Genomic DNA, 7,709 nt, shown 5'->3' with positions numbered 1-7,709 from the left:
GTCTCAAACAACACATGCATATTCAAGTATCGGTCTAATTAATGAATAATTAGCAAGCATTTATACGTTAGGTGGGGAATTTTTAGGTTGATATAGCAAAAAATATAATTGACACATATTATCAATGTGTAAATTCTATGATAAATTGTGACACCGAAATTCTATGATAAATTCTGACACCGAAATACTTATATTTTGTTTCTTCCTGCAAAGGCAACGAACCTACCGTGTTACTAAAGGTTAGTGGAGCTTTATGAGGACTGCAGCGAAGAAAGACCGTCTTTTCAACGATAAGCCGCATTCGCCACAATTTGCACCAATCAACAATGCCAGAAGGAGAAGTATTTAAATCAATTTGATCATCTGTTGAAGCGATTGCTCTAAAAAGGACACAGTCGTCCGCAAACAACCTAATTTGCACACTTGAATGAATTGAAGTAATTGAAGTAAGATATATATATAATATGACGATATAAAGCCAATAGACATTAAAGCCAAGGAAAGCAACGGGTAAGTTAACTGTGGCTGGAATTAGGCCCGCATTTTAGCCGTGTAAGTAATTTTACGACACTGTTATAGTTAAAGTGAACTTCAGATATATGCTCCAGCCTTAATTCCGTGTAATGCAGTACTGAGCCATAGTAGGGGTGTGTGAACACAGACGGAAAGTAGCGAATAAAACAGCATGCCTTCTTATAGTTGTCTGCTACTGTATGCAGTACTATCTGACTGCAACCTCGGAATAGATTCCTGCTCCCGGCCACTATTCTTCAAAAATTTTCACTGCTCCTTCGTGTTGTCTGAAATGTTAAGCCATGTGAATCGAAAAACCCTTCTTTTTTAAAGTAACCTTAACTTTGGGTCAATCTCCTAACTAAGCGTCGTCATAATTTCATGCACCCGTGGCCTCTGACTTCTCCTGTAGGAAAAACGATGGCAATGTCATCTTTAATTAGCTTTCTACCATCGTTATTCATCCAAGGCTTGTCTTGACGCATTTTTCGTGTTATGACTTTAGAAGGGACAAAAGCATTTATGAACGCAATGAATTTAGTTGTCAAAGCAGTCACATGCTATCGCAATCTCTGGAATACTCTGCATTCAAGAACTTAGCCAAATACAATGTAAGTTCACATTTCAATGATGCATTGTCTCCATTATCATAAAGATAAACCTTCCTGGGCCCTCGTATAATGTGCTCTGGCGGCGAAATGCAATCCATGCGCAACAAGAAATTATGATGGCAATATACCGTGAATTATTTCGATATTCGAAACAAGCGGTCCAGGGTTTGCCAAGAAGATGTCGAGCATTGGAGATCACGTGTTGCTTTGCCACGTGGTTTCACTCACAAACTGATTTAGTATATTTGAAGTTGTGATTTCAGCAAATTCTATAGACAACTTCGCCTTTACAAATTGGAGTTTCAGTCTTACCATAAAACTTCTGGCTTGTTGACATGTCCCCCAATTATAAGGCCGTGATTTGTTGTCCACAAGAACAGCGAAATTAGCTCCTTAAAAGCGGGCACGATTATTCCACGAATGACAGTGATACACAGCAGCAATGGCCAGACAACCACCAGTGTTTATATTGAATTTACGCCGCGCGGATTCGCAAGATTTGAAAGGCATCGAAAGCGGACAAGGCTGAAGGCACCCGTGCGTATTCTGATCAGCGCGGAATAGAGAGAGAGATAACTTTATTCGTCAGAGTGGGGAGCTTATTCATGGGCTCGTCAGGAAGGCCAGATGGCGGCCAGGCGATGCGTGACGGCGACCTCTTCGGCTCTCCCCACGGCTCGGAGTTTCGCGTCCGGGCAGCAGCTAAGCCACGCGGAAGGCGTAGTAATCTGAGGGATAAATTTCGGACTTGCGAATGGATCCATCTAGCCGAGATTCAGTGCCAATTACAACGCGAGGTTTAATCGAAGAAACCGAGACAGCAAATGCGTAAATTTTATTTATTATACTGCGGCAATTAAGTATTATCAAATTGATGTCTTTTGAGATGGCAGTCTCAAACCACTGTGCTATCTTTTCAGCTCCAGAATCTTGTCCTGATTGCCATCATTAATGAACCACCCATTACCCATATAAAGTACAAGAAAGGAGGTAAACCTAGGGGCCCGATTTTTTAATAAAGATATCATAAGAAGTCAACAACCAATGACACCAAGAAAAAGATAGGGGAAATTAATTGTACTCGGCGCTGCGGTAGCTCACCTGGTAGAGCATGGCGCGCATAATGCGAAGACGTGGGATGGTTCCCCACCTTCGGTACGTTGTTTTTCAGCCACATTTATGTCCAATAATCTATTATTTACTTAATTGTTAGTGAGTACAACCAACTTCCCCTATGTTTTCCTTGATGTTAGTGTTTGTTCACTTCTCATGATATGATTACCCATATGCAGCTTATCATAGTGAAGCTGAAATTACGCCCCCCCCCCCCCCCCCCCCCCCGTTCCTCCTGTGCTGCAGCAGCTTTCATTCTGCATGCCAAACACAACGGTCGAAATCTTCGCCCATCACTTATTTCGACACTTTCAATTTACGCCTTCAGACACAACAAGCATTGTTTATCTTTGTAATGATTAATGCAATAATAACTGGTCGGTGCTTTCCACTCAGATTATGGTTCCCACATATATCAGCGTTTCATCACATTCATATAATACGTGATGTACCCCACAACGCTCTTGCTTTTATGACACATCCGAGCTGAAGCGTAATACAGCATTCACACAAATAGATGTACAGAACGCAGAAGCGCAAATGAAAAGCAGGCCTCGTTATAGGCCAGTCTATTCTGGGTACGCATGTCAAAAGTGCGGAACCCTAATGGACTCACTTAAGAACTGCAGGGGCTTGAGGGCGTTATGGCAGGTTTATATTTTAGACTATAGAGTATGCAAAAATTTTAATGTTGCCTGCGGCATTGTAACGCAATTATAATCCTTCAACTGGAATAATGGAAGAGGCTGATATCTGCGCGAGAAATCAAAATCCGTAACTGACTTACTACCAAATAAATCTGTAACGAAGTATAGCCGGACTGCTTTATGCGGCACATTTAAGAATGGTGGCCCGCGCTTTTGCAAGGCATATTCATTTTGATCGAATCCTAAGAGTGGCACCGTTTTCGAGATACCCACCGCGACAGTTGTGCTAGAACTGCTGCGTTGCTCTTGCTTCTACTTTCTTAACACCGTTTGATGCATTTAAGTACAAGATTGCCAGAACATCGCGATACACGTACACGACCGCGAAACACACCGTAATCATTTCAGGAGTTGTACTCCTATTCTGCGATTGTTGATAGCAAGGGTATAGGAGAGGAGAGACTTCGGCACAGCTTGAAATCATCTCTTCTCGCATAACGGCAGCGTTTTAGCATAGCCGTCACGCGAGTAGACAATCAAAACCAGATTTATTGATATATTAAAGAAGTACTAGAACAAAAAGTGACGAATCACGAAAACAAAAGCGTAAATATAAGCTTCCTGGCCACGCGCGCGTACTCTTTCTAGGGAAAGAGTAGCCCACGTGACCTCGTTCGGCAACACTGGATCGCTGGAGGCACAGGAGCTGCAGCATGCCATGCACTTCACGAAGGCTGCGCTGCTCGCGGCGGTGCTGCTGCGTGCGATTCTCCGGCATCGAGCAGCCACCACAGCGTCGCCGAAGGGCAGCACGCCGGCAGGTCGGGGCACTGCGAGGGTCAAACATTAACCAACCACCCACGGTGGGTGTCACATTTAGTAAAAAACAGTATAGAAAGAAGTGTTCGTTGGATTAAAATCTCGCTCCAGGACGCTGACGAGTGCCGAAGTGCGCAGGCCAATTGCAACGAAATTGGGCCGAGCAAATTCGGCGCTTTTTCTGCATGCAGGTAACCGGGCATGCGCGCATAGTCGTTAACGAGCAACATGTCGTTCTAGCAGTTGACGACGATTCTCCCTCACCCGCCGTTGTTACTTAGGGTCTATGGTATTGGGCTGCTAAGCACGAGGTCGCGGGACCGAATCCCGGCCACGGCGGCCGCGCATTACGATGGGGACGGAATGCGAAAACACCGGTGTACTTATATTTGAGTGCACGTTAAAGAACCCCAGCTGGTCCAAATTTATGGAGTCCCCACCTACGCCGTGAACCATAATCAGTTCGTGGTTTTGGCCCGTAAAACCCTACATTACATTTTTTCAACGGTTCTTACGAACCTTGTTGCCTCAGTTCTTCCTACACTGCAGAATGTGTGGCTCACAAGCAGTCGTTTCCGAACCCTTACCACGGCCTAAGGAAATAGCAAGTCTTGCTAAAACAATTCCATAAACGTGCAACATTGTCCATCTTGTTTTGCAAATGTTAATCGCAAAATGTGATTAAATACTCAAGCTGAAACACTCACGCGCCAAGTAAAGGATAACTGAGTTCTAACGGTCGATTCCAAATAGAACGTCGCCAATGGCCGATGTGCACATACCATACATTACCTCCTCAATGACGCCAGTTGTGCTGCTGCGTGCGATTCTCAGGCGTCGAGCAGCTTCTGCAGCTTCGCCGAATGGCTGCGTGGCCACAGGTCCTGGCACCGTGACAGCACAAAACAAGCCATTTGTAATCCTTGCGTGGCACTTGTATTGTGTGACAAATACACTAACATGGCCCACGCGCACTCGAAGCGCTGTACAGAGGCGGGTATGCAGTTATAATTTCCGGGGCAGTCAGGTGACAGCAAGCCAATAGTTCCTACCGAAATAATCAAATTTCAACAAGAACACCTGCACCATGAACACCACAACTCCGCCTTTATTCCAGTTGGGTCCAGCGTTCCTCGAGGGACCGTGCTTTGTGCTTTGCTTTTTATAGTCTATATTTATTTGCCTAACTGCATGTCGTCCCGAATAAGACGGTTCGCCGATGATTGCGCTATTTGCCGCAAAATTTCAAGAAACGCTAATCGTGAAGCGTCCCAACCACACCTAAACGCATTGAGTCCATGGTGTTCAGACTGGTAAATGACCTTAAATTATGCTAAAGCTAAATGCATGTCATTTTCACGCTCCTCGTCTCGTATTGCAACGTCATACTCTCTTGATAATAAGATTGTTGAGGAGACACTTTGCAATGGAATCCAACATATGTTCGTCATCACATCAATGTTACTCTTGCATCTATTAACTGCAAATTTGAAATAATCAAACACCGACTAAAGCAAGCACGTTTACACTTAAAAAAAGATATTGCATATACACCGCATTAGTGATACCTCAAAACTGAATATGGTTTCGCCACCTGGGATCCGAACCAGGACTCTATCGTGCGTAACCTTGAATACTTGTAAGCCGTGCTGCTTGCTTCATCTTTACAAATTATCCCCCGTACTCAAGTGCTGCATGTTTAAAGAATCGTGCCGAATTGCATCCGCCATCACTACGCCGCCAACACGCGCCCCTATTGCTCTTTCATAAACTTCACCATCACAAGTGTTTGCATTGATGGCTTCTTTCACTCACGCTCTGTCATTTTCTCTCGCTGAGATCACCCTCTCTAAGTCAAAGCCCAGTTTATCACTCAGATCTGCGCGTGCAGTCATTTATACCCAGATTCATACTTAGCTAGAACAACCTACCATCAGACATTGCCTACTAAATTTCACCCCGACAAATTTCAACAAATGCTGCGTACGTATGTCATAATGTGATGTCTCTGTGCAATGGATGAGTTATATTCTATGTTGTGTTCCTCCGGTGCCTTTGCCATCCGATAGATTTTGTTTTCGAATTATCCTCTTTGAGTGCCCTTTATATATTCTGAATCCTAGGTGTTTCAATTGTCAAATTTCTTCTAATATACTGTTAATTCGGTTTCATCCAAACTTTGATTTTACTACGCATAGTCGTGTCTGCGTATTTAGTCGCGTATATAGGCGCGTTTGTTGCATTTTTCTCAGGAATTGTGATGACAGTATGTTCGTGTTCCCCCCTCCCCCAATTGTAATACCCTCATCCGCAGCACAATCAGGCGTGTTCTTGAATAAATAAATAAATAAATATATAGGTATATAAATAAATAAATAAATAAATACATAAATAAATAAATATAAATAAATAAATAAATAAATAAATAAATGTCCTTTACAGTATATTTCTCTTCGATCTTATACGTAAGAATTCCTTAGCAACTCTAAGTCACTGTTCAACTGTTTCGCTCAAACAGCGCAGCCTTCATCAGCTGCTATTCGAAATTCTATTGTTCGTGGGCAAAGTTGTGATTTCGTTTCCATACATTATTTCAATTGACGCAACAAAAACGTGAAAACTGCTTCAACTGGTATTGTTTTCTTTCTCGTGGCTAACATGTGAAAAATGGTTCCGGTGATTTCACAAATGATCGGTCAGACACAACAGCACGACCGAAGAAGCGCAGGCTCTTGAATGAGCGGCCATGGCTGCATACAATAAGGTCGCGCCACTAGCAATTTCCCCGACGTTGTACAGTTTCCGCGATACGGAAAATATTGACTTGAGCACACATTTGCTGTGCTCGTACAACGTACTGTATCTTAAACTGTGCTATACGCTAGGCCAAAGGATGGGGGAATTATTTACGTATAAAAATTGAAAAGAACACACCGTGGAACGGTGCGCTGTGTTATACTCATTTCTGTGCATTTAGTGCTGGGGAAGTGAAGTCTTTCATTGTAACATATTGCGGTCTGTTTGAAAGGCAAAGCGTAATTATATGGAATGATTCGTGAAAAAACCTACACATTGTATATTTCTCTGTAAGAATGTCATAACAAACGGTGTTACTTGATTTGTATCGATAAATATTACGACTGCGATTCGATTGTAGTGGAGTTCTTGGTTCTCTGGGTGTGAACAAGATCAGCTTTAGCAGTTTGCCTGCTGGTGGGTAGTGCTGATGTTATGGCTAATTCTAAAGGCTTTTATAAATTTCTAGAATATTGCCTCGAAAATCTTATTGAATTCATCACCTTTGATTGAAGCCAGTGGGGCGGTGGCTTAGAGAGCAGAGGAACAGTGGGCGCTGTCGTCAGCGCCATCTCGGAGGATCGCGTGACACCAGCAGGCCGTGCCCAACAGCAGAGCCGCTGTCCCCACCGTTGACCACGCACAGGCGGAGCGGGCTGCAAAGTTGGGAAGGGACGCTTGGATCGGAACACCACTTGCGCCGTGCTTTCCTCTCGATAGCAGAACATGTTCAAGGCACGCCTATCTTTGTCAGCATCCTTATCTTACTGCCCTCAGAACATCATGTAAGTGCTTGAACCATGTCATTGCAGGCCACCTCTGAACCCTTGTGGTAGAAAACCATACGGCAGCGCAAGGCCGTTGCTCTCTGGGCTGGAACGGCTTCTTTTGACTAGTGGCCATTCTCAATCCGTAACGCGCTTTACCGGAGTGAACTTTTTCACTGCTTCGCAGCTGCCCAACCATAATCGCAAGGGTGAAGAATGCGGCAGTGGTTACGAAGGACGATTACCGATGCTTCAGTACACAGGTTGATGGTAGACCATGATAAGTCAAAGTTTATTGATATTTTTGCGCTGGTAAACCTGACGCCCACGCTCTTCATTAACCAGCAATGTCCAGTGTTACTACAGTTCGCAACAATATTCAAGCGGCTTGTCTTTCTCTCGCGAGGAACGCAAAGCGCGAGTCTCGGCAGCGGCAATTAGGC

General features: G+C 43.9%; 1 long non-coding RNA gene across 1 annotated transcript; it reads right to left on the bottom strand.

The window, feature by feature from the left end:
- Nucleotides 1-3,413: 3,413 nt before the first annotated feature.
- On the bottom strand, nt 3,414-7,252 carry LOC129380220 (uncharacterized). Its single transcript, XR_008609455.2, has 3 exons — nt 7,003-7,252; nt 4,486-4,587; nt 3,414-3,714 (listed from the first exon to the last, which is right to left on the bottom strand). It is a non-coding gene; the product is annotated as an uncharacterized lncRNA (long non-coding RNA).
- Between the last annotated feature and the right edge of the window lie 457 nt (nt 7,253-7,709).

The sequence above is a fragment of the Dermacentor andersoni genome, chromosome 1 (genome assembly GCF_023375885.2).
Source record: "Dermacentor andersoni chromosome 1, qqDerAnde1_hic_scaffold, whole genome shotgun sequence".
NCBI lineage: Eukaryota > Metazoa > Arthropoda > Arachnida > Ixodida > Ixodidae > Dermacentor > Dermacentor andersoni.
The sequence above is the reverse complement of the archived record's forward strand: the minus strand, read 5'-3'. Positions and strand labels throughout refer to the sequence as shown.